This window comes from Bos indicus x Bos taurus, chromosome 1 (genome assembly GCF_003369695.1).
Source record: "Bos indicus x Bos taurus breed Angus x Brahman F1 hybrid chromosome 1, Bos_hybrid_MaternalHap_v2.0, whole genome shotgun sequence".
Classification (NCBI taxonomy): domain Eukaryota; kingdom Metazoa; phylum Chordata; class Mammalia; order Artiodactyla; family Bovidae; genus Bos; species Bos indicus x Bos taurus.
The window spans coordinates 142268409-142284864 of NC_040076.1; the positions used below are offsets into that span (position 1 = coordinate 142268409).

Below are 16456 nucleotides of genomic sequence, written 5' to 3' on the forward strand. Positions count from 1 at the left end.
CCTTGTGGAGGCTGGTTTCATCATCTACCTCCCAGACATCACTGCTTTTATCCACTCGTTCCTAAAAAAAAAAAAAAAAAAAAAAAAGACAGAGAAAGTATTCCCATTGTGTGTCTGACATCACACTGGCTGCCATGGAGATGATCGAGGTGAATAAGACATCGTCCTGGCCCTGGGGGAGTGTGCAGTCCACTGGGGGTGGGACATGATCAGTCAGGCGCACTGCAGGGAGAAGTCCCAAAGCTGCAAGCCACCCCCTTGGCCCCGCTGAGTCACGTGCCCCCGCCTCAGCTCACTGACTCAAGGCCACGTCGACGGCGTCCCCGGTGCCAGCTGTGCCTCAGCGTGTGGGGTCTTAAAAGCACTGCCTCTTCTATTTTGATAGAGTGTCTGTCACCTGCATTTCCATTTTGGGACAGGCTGTCAGTCTCTGCCTCCCTGCAGTGCACATGGAGATGTGTGGACTAATTTGGGGGCAGTCAGATGACTCACGCAGAAGAGGAACTGAGGAAGGCTTGTCTGTTAGAGGAGCAGTCGAGATGGGAGCATCGTCCTCTTTACAACTCCCTGTACACTCATCACACGACCTTTCATGGGTGCTCAGCCCCCCAGGTAACCCCAGTCACTGGGCAAAAAGGATGGGGGCTTCCCACTGAGCCTGGCTGGGAGGCTGACCCACATTTCCTCACCAGTCATGCCCACCCAGCCCCCACCACAAAACTCCTGGCACCAAACAGTTGGATTCTGACTTTGCAGCAATCAGGAAGCTACATAAGGCTTCTCAGCACCCACCCAGGTGCTGTTTTAGAGATACATGTGCCAAGCCCACCCTCAGAGATTCTGATTCCTGTGGTCTTGGGGGAGCGGAGTCAGGCATCAGCATTTTTAAAACTCTCCAGGAGACATCCAGAGTGGAGAACCCCACTCTGCAGAAAGAACTTCTCTACACTGAGGACTCAAAGCCCCAACAGAGGGTCTTCTTTCTCCTGGATTCAGCTTGTACCCAGCCCGGGAGCACCTCCTGCAAAACATCTTTGTTTGAATTAAAATAGTGACTTCAGAAATTCTGGGATGACTTCAGCCTATTTCACATGAGAAACTATTATTTCTTTTCCAGAACTATAGAGTGAAATATCTGTTCTTCTCATCTACCGATTTACAAGGTGAAATTTTGCAGGAGACTGAAACACATGTGTGTGTTAAGTCACTTCAGTAATGTCCAACTCTTTGCAACCCTATGGACCAGAGCCCGCCAGGCTCCTCTGTCCATGGGATTCTCCAGGCAAGAATACTGGAGTGGAGTGCCATGCCCTCCTCCAGGGGATCTTCCCAAACCAGGGATCAACCCCACATCTCTTACATCCCCTGCATTGGTATGTGAGTTCTTTACCACTAGTGCCATCTGGGAAGCCCAGCAGACACCCATTCTAGTTATAAAATTAGCCTGAAACTATATTCTTCCCTGGAGCCAGGGTTGAGTACATGGTCGTGATCAGAGCTGCCCTCCATGACCCCTGCCACATCAGAGGGTTCTGTCCCACAGACCCTACAAACATCTGGTCCAGGGATCAGGCCTCCTGGTCCTGCCAGGCAAGACACAGACCAACATGGCCTCAGTCACACCACATATGATGTGGGGCCTTCAAGAGGAAAGGAACTGGAAGCCGAGCTTTGTGCTATGTCTTCAACCTGGAGGCTACCGGCAGGGCCATTTTTGGTGCTAAGACTGCGATATTCTCTTATGTCCCAGGAAAAGGCTTCTCCAAGCCCTGAACTATTTGTTTCTGTCCTTTCTTTTTTTGGCTGATGCTGTTCATGTATGATGATCACCCTTCGTGTCCATCGTGATACTGATCACAGACTGATCCAGAGGGAGAGGAGAACCCAACCACGTGGCCTATAGACGGGACCCCAGCACAGACACCCGGTGCCCCCGCTCACCAAAGACCACCCACCAGCCTCCCTTCCCCATCAGCCTCCCCAGCCAGTACTTGGGGCTTCCCTGGTGGCTCAGAGGACAAAGAATCTGCCTGCAATGCAGGAGACACGGGTTTGATCCCTGGGTGGGGAAGATTTCCCAGAGAAAGGAAATGGCAACCCACTCTAGTCTTCTTGCCTGGAGAATCCCATGGACAGAGGAGTCTGGCGGGCTACAACCCATGTGGTCACAAAGAGTCGGACATGACTGCGTGACTAATACGTTGACACCGTCAGACAGCACTTGGCCTGGAAGGAAGAGGGTGGACAGTGCTGTTGCCACCGCTCCCGCAGGCTGGCTGCCGCCGTCCTGACATCGGACACGGCTTCCGTCCCCTCTGGCCCTGCTTTGCGCTCTCAGACAGTTACTGGGGTGCCGACAGCCCGACCTTTTCCCTCCACAGTCGAAGCTTTCCCACCTTACAAGCAGCGGAGGGAACTCCTGTAACGCCTTCCTCTTCCAGACGTGCCCCCTCAAGCTCCTGCTTCACACAACACACTCTGCGGGAGCCACCCCCAACCCACTCACACTCCCCTCATCCGCACTAACACAGCTAGATCTGCCACATAGACCAAGGAGGTTGTACCCCCCACAGCGGTGCCGCCAGACGGTTGGGTGGGGCTAAAACCGGGCTAATCTCTGGGCAGGTCAGCTGGGAGCTCCTCCTCCCAGCCTCTCTCCCCCGGACACAGTGAAGTCTCCCTCGACCTCTGTGGATTGAACCTGAGCCTGTTGAATAGAATGAGAGGTGGGGACTCAGCCTGACTGTGGAGCTGGGGCCTTGGTCTCCTCCTGCCCTTGGGCTGGGGTTTGCACCATCGGCTTCTCTGGTTCTCAAACCTTTGAATTCAGACAGGAGTGCCTGCCAGCCATCCTGGGCCTCTGGTTTGCAAAACGGCAGGTCCTGGGACTTCTCAGCCTCTCTCACCATAGAAGCCAGCTCCTTAGAATAAATGTTCAGGCACCTGGTTCTCTGGAGAACCCTGACTTGTCCGGCCACCCCACCCGGACTCCGGCCAGTGTGTCCATGCCCCAAGTCTGTCCTGAATGCCCTGAGAAGACACTGTTTAGAGACCAGCATCCAGTAGCAACGAAGGCTGATGAGACTGCTCAGAACCTGGAGTCTGATGGTTCATGTGGAAGAGACGCAGGACAGCTAGCAGCGAAGGATGGTCTTCCGAAAGAGACCTTTTCAGTCTCTGCAGTTGTTGTTCAGTCACTCAGTCACGTCCGACTCTTTTCGAACCCATGGACAGCAGCACGCCAGGCTTCTCTAATTCTCCACTATCTCCTGGAGCCTGCTCAAACTCATGTCCGTTGAGTCAGTGATGCCATGCAACCATCTCATCCTCTGTCGTCCCCTTCTATTCCTACCTTCAATCTTTCCCAGCATCAGGATCTTTTCTAATGAGTTGGCTCTTCAAATCAGGTGGCCAAAGTATTGGGGCTTCAGCTTCAGCATCAGTCCTTACAATGTTGATTTTCTTTAGGATTGACTGGTTTGATCTTCTTGCAGTCCAAGGGACTCTCAAGAGTCTTCTCCAGCACCACAGTTCAAAGTATCAATTCTTCAGCGCTCAGTCTCTACAGGGTTTGATCAAAAGTGAGTGACTTTGTCTTTATGCAGGCAGCAGGCCTATCTCTTGTCTCCCTGACAGACAGACACAGTCAACTTTCTCACCCTATTTAAAACGTCCCTGCAATAAAATGTGAGCCTTGAAAGCCGAGGTTTAGAGGCAAGTGTTGCTGAGAATCTATGCAACCCAAGACTCATTCCAAAAAGGAGACACGGGAAAAAGGGTCCCCATCAGGCCCCCATGAGTGGGTTGGAGGACATCCGCTGCCGTGGCCTCGAGGGGAGGGTCAGCAAGGAGTCCTCACTCGGCCCCTTTAGCTTTCCCCCGAAGCTGATCACAGATGTGAGCCGGGCTCTTTCCAGCTCTCCTGGCTCATCTTCAGTGCCACGTGATCAGACAGGTGTTAGCAGGAAGAATAGACGTGTAGACACATTTTCCGCACTGATGCTCTTCTCTTCCTAACACTCCAAGCAAAGGGCTCCATGCCCCACACCTGCCCCACTGGTACGTGGAGCCACGCTGTGTCTGCCTTACTTGGGCATCCCCCAGCTGAGTCTGGTCCAGGCTGGCGTCTGAAGGGAACGGACACCTCCCTTCCCGCCCTCCCCAGGGAACAGCACTGCTTTGCAAAGAGGAAGGACCTGCCTGAAGCTGAGGGGCAGGCTGCCTGGGAGCAGGAGGCAGAAACTCTCTTTACATTTTCATCATGCCCATAGGAGGTATCTTTTTCCCTAAGTTTTTAGATTTTTTTTTTTAGACTAATTCAACAAACTCTAATTTATCTGGGCTTGTGACAACCATCTCACTATTTGTTTTCCATGTGTCCACTATTTATACACCATTTCATCTCCTTTCACCTTGTTTAAGATTTTGAAAGTATTTTCTATGATCATTTCCGCCTCTCATTGTTGGAGTTGTAATCAAATAGGAAAGAAAAAAAACAGGAGGAAAAACCAGAATTGACTCATAATCTCTTTAAGAGAGAAAGAAGAAAGATTGTGAAAAACTGCAGGATTCTATAATGGTAAAGGTCAGTAGAAATAGATGAAAAATATTTAAATAGCTTTGTTGTTGTTGTTCAGTCGATAACTCATGTCTGACTCTGCAACCGGATGAACTGCAGCACGCCAAGCTCCTCTGTCCTCCACTATCTCTCGGTGTGTGTGCTTAGTCGCCCAGTTGTATCTGACTCTTTGTGACCCCATGGTCGGTAGCCCACCAGGCTCCTCTGTCCAAGGGTATTCTCCAGGCAAGAAAACTGGAGTGGGTTGCCATGCTCTCCTCCAGGGGATCTTCCCAACCCAGGGATCAAACCCAGGTCCCCCAAATTGCAGGCAGATCCTTTACCATCTGAGTCACCAAGGAAGCCCACGATCTCTCAGAGTTTGCTCAGATTCATATCCATTGAATCAGTGTTGCTATCATTCTCTGCCACTCCCTTCTCCTCCTGCCCTCAATCTTTCCCAACATCAGGGTCTTTTCCAATGAGTCAGTTCTTCAAATCAGGTGGCCAAAGTATTGGAGCTTTAGCTTCAGCATCACTCCTTCCAATGAATATTCAAGGTTGATTTCTTTTAGGATTGACTGGTTTGATCTCCTTGAAGTCCAAGGGACTCTCGAGAGTCTTCTCCAGCACCACATCTCAAAAGAAACAATTCTTTGGCATTCAGTCTTTTTTATGGTCCAACTCTCACATTTTTACATGACTACTGTAAAAATCATAGCTTTGACTAGACAGACCTTTGTCAGCAAAATGATGTCTCTGCTTTTTAATACACTATGTAGGTTTGTCATAGCTTTCCTTCCTTTTAATCTCATGGCTTAAATGAATAGAAATTAAAGATGGAGACAGGAGGTTCATTGTTCTCTCTACTTTGTGCATATTTGGAAATTTTCAAAATTATAATATCCTGAGCACCAAAAAGAGGCAAGTCCCTCTGAAACCTGGAGGGGGTCCAACAGTCAAGGTGGAAATTGACCATTCTGTGAATGGACAGAAAACTTGGGTCATACACAGTTTCAATCTTTGGGGCGTGAAGACAAGATTTAAAAGAAGAAATTTCTGTTACAAAACCATCCCCTCTATAGACTAAGTAGGGTTCTATATGTCCAAATGTGCTGTCAAAATTAATTCACTTAGAGTCCTGGCCAATGTAGACAGTGGCACACAACTGCAGCAGGATAAGACTCTACTCTGCCCAGGTGTTTGGGGGACAAGTCATTGTTTCTATAGTGACCTTTATCGGTTAACATTTTAGGACCTTTCCACATCAGAAATATTTGAAATTACGTACCAAAATTTTAGGGCTTCCCTGGTGGCTCAGTTGGTAAAGAATCTGCCTGCAATGCAGGAGACCTGGGTTTGATCCTGGGTTGGGAAAATCCCCTGGAGGAGGGAATGGCAACCCACTCCACTATTCTTGCCTGGAGAATCCCCATGAACAAAGGAGCCTGGTGGATTGCAGTCCGCGGAATTGCAGAGTCAGACACAACTGAGCGACTAAGCACAGCACACAGACATTTTAAGAAAATCAAACTCATAACCTAAATGTTTTCAAGTTAAGGAATTTATGGACAGTTGAAGTTTTATCTATTCATAATTTGGTCCATTGCAATAAAAGTCCTGCCTAGCTTTTTCTTTCAATTAGTATAGGAGTAATTTATTGGGACTTGGGATATTAAATAGAAATTTTACTAAATTTATTATCAAAATTGAACCATTTCAGACAACTTGAGAATCACCATGTTTAGAAAGTTAATTTCTTTGATGATGAGATCAGTGGTAAAGTTTGGTTTGTTAACTGAAAAACTGAAGCCCTTACCAAGAAAATTAATTTCGCTAAATTTACACCCAGTTTAAAATACTCCAAAGGGTTTGACATTTCCTTCTATTGATTAAAGTCTATTAAAAGGAACTGCTTCCAGTTACCAAACGTATAAGAGATCTTATACAAGGAAGAACTAGCTATTCAGGTTCTCAACTTTGATAATATGAAGATTATTTTTTAAAACCAAAGCCAATTTCTGAGTTGTGTTTTCTGTACCAAAGCCAACCTTGAGAGTGCCAAAACTCTCACATTTAACACAAGAGGGAAGAAGGCAGACAGAAGCCAGCCGTCTACAACAGTTGTAAGTTGGAAGTGTGCTGTAACCACAGTGCTTTGTGAAGTTCTGCTGGCCTGGAGCGGGGCTTTGCGAGGGTCGCTTAACCTTAGAGCCTGGGAACTCAGGAAGGCAACTCTGTCCATCTCTCTGCCGCCTCCTCATCCACCCCTTTCTGCCCCACCTCCACGTGGAGCCGCTCCACCATGCACTCAACAGTATCTGGCTGCCCTCTGTTCCTCTGCCCCTGACGCCCTGCCCCCGCCACTGCTCACTCCACACTAAGCCCCAACCCCACCCCAGCCCACCACGTGCTTCTTCCTGGGGCCCTGTGAATCACACATTTTATCTCCAGTCCTCAGGATGGCCAAGCACAGAGCATGGCTGGGCCGGCTGAGGCCGCCCTCCTGTTCCATTCAGCTCGCAGACACTGAATCTGTCCTTGAACCCCACTCTCCCAGGGAGGGGGTGAGCTTGCAGGGGACATAGGTCCACCAGAAATCTAGCCTTCTCCAGAGTCAGGGAGCCTCAGGGGTGGGGTCCCCAGCCCCACCTGCATAATTCCATGTTCCAGCATCTTTTCATGCTGACACCTGGGGCCCAGTTTATAAAATCAGAACAGAGGCTCACCCAGCCTTCACAAGTCCAGCAGAGTCAGCTCAGAGTTGAAAACTGTTCAGATGTCATCACCCTGCATGTCTTTGTGTAAAATTCCCCATGTTCCTTCCCCACCGAGAACCATGAGGCGCTCCCTCATCTGTGTGATGCTCTATGACCTGTGCCCACGGAGCCCTGGCCCTTGTCTGTCTGGGAGCACAGCTGGCCTCACCGTGTGTTCAGTGTGGGATCTGCCCGACCCCACAGGGCATCCGTCAGGTGACTGCGCCTGTTCTACAGCCCTGGAAGCCCTGGGCTGTGCTAAGGGCCCGACTCCATCTCCATGTCTGAGCTGGGAGTCTTTATCAGCTGCCCCCACTGCAGTGTAGCTGCCAACACGGTGGGGTGCCTGCACAAAGGCAGCAGGGGTGGAAGCTCTCATCTAAGCGCAGCTCTCAGGGTCACGGACAGATGTCTTCCATGCCAGTCTACCCATCTGGCTATTGGCATAACTGACACCATCTTGGGTCCATTCAGACCCTCCTGTCCTTCTGCCCACCCTACCCAGGATGGCACTGTGCAATAAACGCCTCTCTGCCATCAAAGGCTCTGGGGTTGGGACTTTCCTGGTGATTCAGTGGCTAAGACTTGGTGCTCCCAAATGCAAGGGTTTAGTCCCTGATCAGGGAACTAGATCCCACAGGCCACAATGAAGACCCGGCATAGTCAAAAAAATTAACAAATAAAAATAGATTTAAAAAAAAGACTCCGAGGTGAACATATATGGTTTGATGAAGACCTTTGCTGGTGTCTTCCTGGCTCCACGAGACTAGTGACCAATCATCGTAACTTAGGAAAGCACACCCTATTTCCAAGAGTGCACCCCACACCTTGGGTTAACTGTAAAACTGTCACAGACCCCTCAGGGGTGCAGAATACAGCAGAATGCTTCTGCTCATCGTCTGCCTGACCCACCCTATCGGTTGTTTTTGTTCCATCTCTAAGGCATGTCCGACTCTTTGGGGCCCCATGGACTGCAGCACGCCAGGCTTCCCTGTCCTAGTTGAGCAAACTGTCTCACAAGGTTTGCTCAAATTCATGTCCCTTGAGTCGGTGATGCCATCCAACCATCTGACCTCTGCCACCCCCTTCTCCTTTTGCCTTCAGTCTTTTCCAGCATCAGAGGCTTTTCCAATGAGCCAGCTCTTTGCATCGGGTGGCCAAAGTACTGGAGCTTCAGCATCAGTCCTTCCAAAGAATATTCTGAGTTGATTTCCTTTAGGATTGACTGTAATTTGATCTCCTTTGTGTCCCAGGGATTCTCAAGAGTCCTTCACCCTGCCAGTAAATTATCTAATAATAAACTGATCCACTGATTAGATGGAGCTGCCTGCCTCGTTTTTCATCTTAAGATACCTTCTCAGTTGAGTGGGCACTTTTCCTCCCCTTTGTCCTCCAACACCACCTCCCTTTGCCCCCTTGGGGCATCCATCGGAAGTAGGGGGTCAGCCTGACTTCCTGCTGCTCCATCTGCATTTTGATAGCTGAGCACTGTTGCACCAACCAAAGTGGAGCCTGAGACAAAAGGAGAAACACGCACCCCAATTCACATGTTTTATGTAGTATTATATGGGCTTTTTTTCTTTTTTTTTTTTTTTGCTGAAGCATTAAAATAGTTGCAAAGACAAAAAGTCAAAAGTCAATGTATTAAACTCACAACACTATTTTATTTATATCAAAACAGAATTACTCATAATTTTTTACTTCAATTTAGTTCATTTAAAATTATTGAAGATAATTACTTGGGTAAGAAAAGTTGTCAAACATGGAAAATCTCAAGTAGAAAAAAGAATAGTCTGAACCAAAGAATGTGCCACACCAAAAATGAGTTGTGGGGTAAATTACAGACTTAAGTGTGACACGTGGACCACTCAGGTAGAGGATGTCGTTAACGAAGGGAGGGGGCTGTGCATGTGTAGGAGTGGGGGATGTGTGAAATCTCTTCCCTCAATTTTGCTATGAACATTAAACTTCTCTAGAAAAACTGTCTTTATGACAATAATATCTGAGAAAACCATAATACAAAAGATACACGCACCCCAGTGTTCACTGCAGCACTGTTTACAACAGCCAAGACATGGAAGCAACCTAAATGTCCATCAACAGATGAATGGATAAAGAAGATGTGGTACATATATACAATGGAACATTTCTCAGCCATAAAGAAGAATGAAACAGAGTCATTTGTAGAGATGTGGATGGACCTAGAATCTGTCATACAGAGTGAAGTTGTCAGAAAGAGACATACAAATATAGTCAAAGCTATGGTTTTTCCAGTACTCATGTACGTATGTGAGAGTTGGACCATAAAGAAGGCTGAGCACTGAAGAATTGATGCTTTTGAATTGTGGTGCTGGAGAAGATTCTTGAGAGTCCCTTGGACTGCAAGGAGATCCAACCAGTCCATCCTAAAGGAAATCAGTCCTGAATATTCACTGGAAGAATTGATGCTGAAGCTGAAGCTCCAATGCTTTGGCCACCTCATGCAAAGAGCCAACTCATTGGAAAAGACCCTGATGCTGGGAAAGATTGAGGGCAAGAGGAGAAGGGGGCAACAGAGGATGAGATGGTTGGATGGCATCACTGATTTGATGGATGTGAATTTAAGCAAGCTCTGGAAGATGGTGATGGACAGGGAAGCCTGGCATGCTGCAGTCCATGGGGTTGAAGAGTTGGACACGACTTGGCAATTGAACAACACATCTATATGGAATCTAGAAAAATGGTATTGATGTACCTATTTGCAGGGCAGGAGTGGAGATGCAGAGGTAGCGAACAGACTTGTGGACACTGAGCCTGAAGGAGAGGGTGTGATGAACTGAGAGAGTGGCACTGACACACATACACTTCCGTGTGCAAGACAGCGAGCTGGGGGAAGCCGTTGTAGAGCAGAGGGGCTCGGCCTGCTGCTCTGTGATAACCTAGGGTGCTGGGATGGCATGGGGACTGAGGTCCAGGAGGGAGAGAATGTGTGTATGCACATAGCTGATGCACGTTACTGTACAGCAGAAAGAGCACGATGCTGTAAGGCAATTACACGCCAATAAAATAAATGAATAAACATTTTTTAAAAAAACAGGCATAAAAGAATAATACACCTAAATAGATAAGATTAGAGAACAAGTAGGTTTTGAAAATACTATTGATAGATCTGCCTCCAGGTGAAGCGCGTTGAATGGTGCCCCCACTCACCCGAAAGGCATGTCCGTCTGGAATCCATAAATGTGACCCTGTTTGGAGTAAGCGCCTCTGGAGATGTAACAGACTTAAGGAGCTTAGTACGGGGTCATCCTGGACTAGGGTGAGCCCTGAATCCAATGACAAGTATCCTTATAAAACACCGGGGCGGGAGGAGACACCCAAGATGATGTGAACACGGAGGCAGAGACCCCAGTGATTCTGGACACCAAGCTGAGGATGCTGAGAACTGCCAGCCGCCGGCTGAAAGCTGGGAGAGACACAGACAGACCCCCCGCTCAGAGCCTGCAGAAGGACCAGCCCTGCGTACACCTTGACTTCAGATTTCCACCCTTCAGACTGGGAGACAAAAGCTTTCTCTTGTTCAAAGCCCCCCCCAGTTTGTGGTCATTTGTTACAATAACCCAGGGAACCTAACAAACCAAGGCCTCACTTTTCCCCAGACTCAGTTAGATTTGGTGCTACACTGGGTTTCATTTTAAATTTTGATAGTTTGTTGATGGTGCATTTTTTTAAAATTTAATTTTGATTTTTAGAAATGTTGCTTCTTTTGTATGGATCCAGCGAGCAAACACTGGGCTGATGGAATTAACAGGCTGGTATCAGTAAGATGGGCTGCCCTAGGTGCCTTGAAATATGCAGACACCCCCACAGCCCCGGTGGGTATGGACAGGGGCCACAGACATGTTCCCACGTGCCCAGCCACGAGATCCACTAGTGCCTCCCTTCGACCCACCTGGTCACCAGGTCTCCATCCGAGTTCCTGCCATGTCTCTAGCCGAAAGGCTAACCCTTTTCCTCCCACCATGAATCACCTAAGATCAGCTCCTCAGTCAGCTGCACTCTCAGGAAGTGGATGAGGACCAGCTGCTCCTCGCAGAGTCCTGCCCCCCCAACCGCAGGGTCCCTTCATCTGTGTCTCCCGGGCCATGCTGTGAAGACAGCCCACCGACCGGGACTCCCAGCTGGTGGCAGCAAATAGCGAGACCCTTCTCTTCACAAGGCCTCTCCTGCGCCATTAATTGCTCACAGGCGTGCTGGGGGTAGGGGAGATGGAGATGGAGCAGACAGGCCTGCAGGGTCCCTGTTCCCCGCTCAGGAGGGTTCCTGGTGCCCTCCAGGCTGCTCCAGCCCGGTTGTCCTATGAGAACTTCCGTCTGCCGTGGGATTCCACTGCAAATCTTCAGTTTCGTGGTTGGGGCCACGTGGTCCTGGCGACCTCTTTCAGGAGCGGTGGCACTTCTTGCTATGAAATGTCTTGGCTTTTGGGGATGATGCAGTGTGAAGATTGTGGTGATGGAGGAGATCCTGCAAGTCCAAGAGGGTGGTGCTGGCAGCAGACCGAGGGCAGGAAGGGAAATCTGTTGTCCACACGAGGACAGCAAGCTGCGCCTCCGAGAGTGACAGTCAGTCTGTTCAGTCACTCAGTCATGTCTGACTCTTTGCGACCCCATGGACTGCCGCATACCAGGCTTCCCTGTCCATCACCAACTCCCGGAGCATGCACAAACTCATGTCCATCGAGCTGATGATGCCATCCAACCATCTCATCCTCTGTCACCCCCTTCTCCTCCCGCCTTCAATCTTTCCCAGCATCAGGGTCTTTTCCATTCAGTCAGCTCTTTGCATCAGGTGGCCAAACTATTGGAGCTTCAACTTCAGCATAAGTCCTTCCAATGAATATTCAGGGTTGATTTTCTTTAGGATTGACTGGTTTCATCTCCTTTGCCATCCAAGGGACTCTCAAGGGTCGTCTCCAGCATCACAGTTCAAAACCATAAATTCTTCAGTGCCGAGAGCGACAGGACTAGTGTAATTCACCAGCCATCAGGAAGTCAGCTCGTCCCGCTGGGGGACACGGGTGATGTAGCGTGGTCCAGGACTGCACTCAGCAGTGGGAGAGCCAGGCTGGCTTTAGTGGAAGGAAGACCACATGGTTAAACTGTGCAGACCCTCCACTCTGTATGAGTAGACAGATTATGCTGCTTCTTCCTGTTCAGGATGGAGAAGAGGCTTTCTCCAGCCAATGGCCATGTAACTGCTGCTGGGGGCTGCACTGACCCCCACCAGTAAGGATTCAACTTCTGGACCACTGATCACGTTTGTGAAAACCCTCTGTCATGCTCTGGGATCCTCTGGACACCTGCACATGCTCAATAGGTGAATTACCTGGGCATGCCCTAACCTCTGTCTAGGTCTCCGCTGCTTTCTCCTGGGTGCGCTGTGGGGCTTGGCTCACTATTTTGCAGGGCTGTGGTGTGGAGGGCAGCTCCAGATCTTCCTCAGTCCCTTCTGCTGAGTGTGCATTCAGCCTGTTGCTCAGCACATTCATCCCCCTCTACATCCTGCATCTGGGAAAGAATCAGGGCTGGAGACCTCTCTGCAGGTGGAGGAGGCTCATGGAACCTCAGAGCTCAAAATGCTCTGCTCACTTAGTCCCAGGCCTTGTCTCAGAACCCCTCTCTTTACCTCCAGGGCCACTGGGGCCAGATCATTCTTTGCTGGAGAACTGTCCTGCACTGCATCCCTGGTCTTCACCCTCTAGAATCCAGCAATATCCTTCTTGCTGTGACAACCCCGATTATCCTTGGACCGTGCCCACTGTCCCTGCAGGTGAACTGGCTCCAGCTGAGGACACAAGCTCAGCTTCAGAGCCCCGGCCACGCTCAAGAACACTCACTTGCTGGCCTCAAAGCCAGACGCCCAGTCCTGGTCCTAAGACTTCAGGAGCCACAAGGCTCTTTCACAGCTGTCCCTCTGGGTCTTCAATGCTTGACCAGTAATCTCAATGTCCCTTGTTTGCTGTGCAGGTAAGAGGAAGCCTAGAGACTGAACTGTCTTCAGTCACCACTAGGAAACCATAACAACCCACAGTGCCTTGTCTGTCTGTCTGCCCACCCACCGCTGCCCCCGTGATTATGGGAATCATCAAGGTGCCACCATGCCCATGTTTATCTGTGTCCTGTTTCCCCATCCAGGGGGTTACCTTGAATCTATGACCAATCCAACCCCAGCCTCTGAAGATCTGCTTCCTGGGTCCCTCCTTGTGCTAACTACCTTATTAGTTAGGATTTGGGGGCTCTTTGTAAAGGTGTGAGCAGGGTACAGGGAAGCCTCAGAGATGGAAGTCTGGAGGTCATCATGGTGGAGCTGTTCCCACCAGACCATGGGGTCGGGGGGTGACCCCTTACCAGGAAACTGAAAGAAACTCACAAACAGGCCACCATGAGAAGAACGGTGACCTCCAATCAAGGGAGACACTGGCCAGAGGCTGTCTCCCTCTCCTCCAAGCTTCTGCCAGGGCTCCCCGTTGACTGAACCCAACCAGAAGCCAGAAGCCAGGGGCCTGGTGGTGCGTCCATGAGGGTCAGCCCTAGGACAAGTGGAGAGAAGGGTTGAGGGGCCCTGCAGGGATGGGCCCCAAAGCACATAGCTGCAGCCTGCTGCAGCCCTACAGGCCCGTGTAATGCCCTCCACAGTCACCAGACCGGTCCCTGTGCTGGAAGGCCTGGCCACACCTGCTCAGGGCTGGCCCCTCTTCATTCAGCCCCAGGTCAGAGCCACCTCCTCAGAAGCCTTTCTAAGTCTCTAAGATCCCAGTGGACCCTACTCCCTAGAAGGTAAGCCACTTGCAGGCAGGAATTGTGTGCTCCCAACACCTGGAGCAACGTCTGTCACAAAACAAGTACTCAGTGAATGTGTGTCTATCTGCCTGCTAGACTTGTGAGTGAATGACATTTGCCCAGCCCAAACCAAACATCTTTCTGTATTGATTCACCCCTACATGCATCTAAGCTTCCATGTGTCCATCCAATCAGTCATCCACCATATATACATACATCTAAGCATCCATGCATATGGACAGGCACCAATCCATCCATCCATAAATACATACATCTGAACATGCATGTACCCATCCATCTGTATGTACATACATCTAAGCTTCCACTCATCCATCCCATCAGCCATTCACCATATATTCATACATCTAAGCATCCACTCATCCATCATCTACCATCCGTCCATATATACAGTCATCTAAGCATTCATTCATGCACGCATCCATGTATGTATCCATCTGTATATATGCTTATATATACATATATATATATATATATATATGTATATATAAGCTCCCATGCACCCACTCAGTCATCCATCTATCCATCCATGTACACATTCATCTAAGCATCTGTGCGTGCAGGCATGTATCCATCCATCATTCACACACCCATCCATACATATATTCAACCATCCATCCATGCACCCATCCATCCCCTCCATGCACTCATCCAAACAGCTGTGATTCACATATACGTCCAAGCATCCATCTGCCCATTCATCCATTTAAGACATATTCTCCTATCCCTTTCAGCACCAATCTCTCTCCATCCAGTGCCTGTGGCTTAGGACAGTCACCTCATCTGAAATTCCCATTGCCCCACCCCGGGTTTCTTTTCCCAGAGATTACACTTGGAAACACACACAGCGACCCTGAGATGTAAATGCCACGGACGGAGGGAACACTGCTTGCTATAAGGTCACCGTAGCTCACCTCCTCGCTAATGCAGAGGAGCGGTCACACAGATGGAGGCTCCAAGGGGGGACATTTTCACAACCATCGGGGTGGCCAGGGAACCCTGACTGACTGCAGCCATGTTTCTTATTTGCTCCCCATTTAAAGCAAAGAATGGAATGCAGAGAACCCTGGATTTGTTTACTCAAAGATAGCACTTTTCCTTTCTTTGTGAGGCAGGTAAACACATGTAACAATGATTCCTTAAAGTTCTGTTACAGAACATCAGATTAGTCATGGGAGAGGTTTACATGGACTCAGATCACTACATATTTATTCCACATGGTGATAAATTCTCAATCTGACTAACTCCTCCACAAGCCAAATGAACAAACCCCGGCAGACACCGTGGCTTAGCTGAGGAGCCCAAAGAGGTTTACCTTTTCCATTTTTCTGCCATTTTGTACACCATTTTCTGTTCTTTTTTTAAAGTTAGAGAGTGGGTGGAAGGCCAGTGTGGAAAGGAAAAGCTACTGGCAAACAAGGAGGATGACAGCATTTGAGAAGCTCCTGGTCTGGAGTCATTTTTTTTTTTTTTTAACCACGAACACAATTACATCAAACCCACCTGCCTGAGAACAGCATCTCTTCAGGGAACCCATCCGGACTGCAGCATTAAAAAAATGATTATTTCTAGAAAATTGAAAGATGGTGTATTTTCATTGGCTGCTATGAAAAGGGTTTCATGGAATTGGCCTTGGAGGCTGTGTCCTGTGGGGAGGGTTAGATTAACCAGCACACACCTGAGAGGGATTTGTGCGGACTTCGCACTGGTGCTTAATGGCTGGAATAGGATTTTACAGAGCATGTGCACACACACCCAGGCACACACGCACACACTCAAAGAAAGCTGCCTCTGACAGCCCACACCTGCTTCCCACAGCCATCAAGCTCTGGGCTCTATGACCTTGCTGGCAAATTCTGAGGAGAAGCAACGTCTCAGAGATGGAGAGAGGAACACGTGACATTGAGGTGATGCAAGGTCCTGGCTATATCTGGGTTGGGGTGGGGGGACACAGAAGATGGAATCTTCTTCATTTTCTTGGCAACCTACAAGTGTCCGCAGAAAACCCATCCTATGGGGGCCGGGTTATAGGGGACTTCTTGTGTCCACTGACAATGTTGAACTACTGTAAAAAATTTGTTTTAATAAATTTTAATTTTAGAACAGTTTTAAATTCACAGAATTATTTCAAGTTAATACAGAAATTCCCATATACCCAATATCTAGTTCTCCCAATTTTTTTTTTTTGGCCATGCTGCATGGCTTGCAGGATCTTACTTCCCCAAACAGGGATCAAACCCATGGCCCCTACAGTGGAAGTGCAGAGTCTTAACCACTGGACCTCCAGGGAAGACCTGAGTGTT

General features: G+C 49.0%; 1 long non-coding RNA gene across 1 annotated transcript; it reads left to right on the plus strand.

Annotated features, from left to right (window-relative positions):
- Window positions 1-317: 317 nt before the first annotated feature.
- On the plus strand, window positions 318-1060 carry LOC113899249. Its single transcript, XR_003512879.1, has 2 exons — window positions 318-612; window positions 900-1060. It is a non-coding gene; the product is annotated as an uncharacterized LOC113899249 (long non-coding RNA).
- Window positions 1061-16456: the final 15396 nt, after the last annotated feature.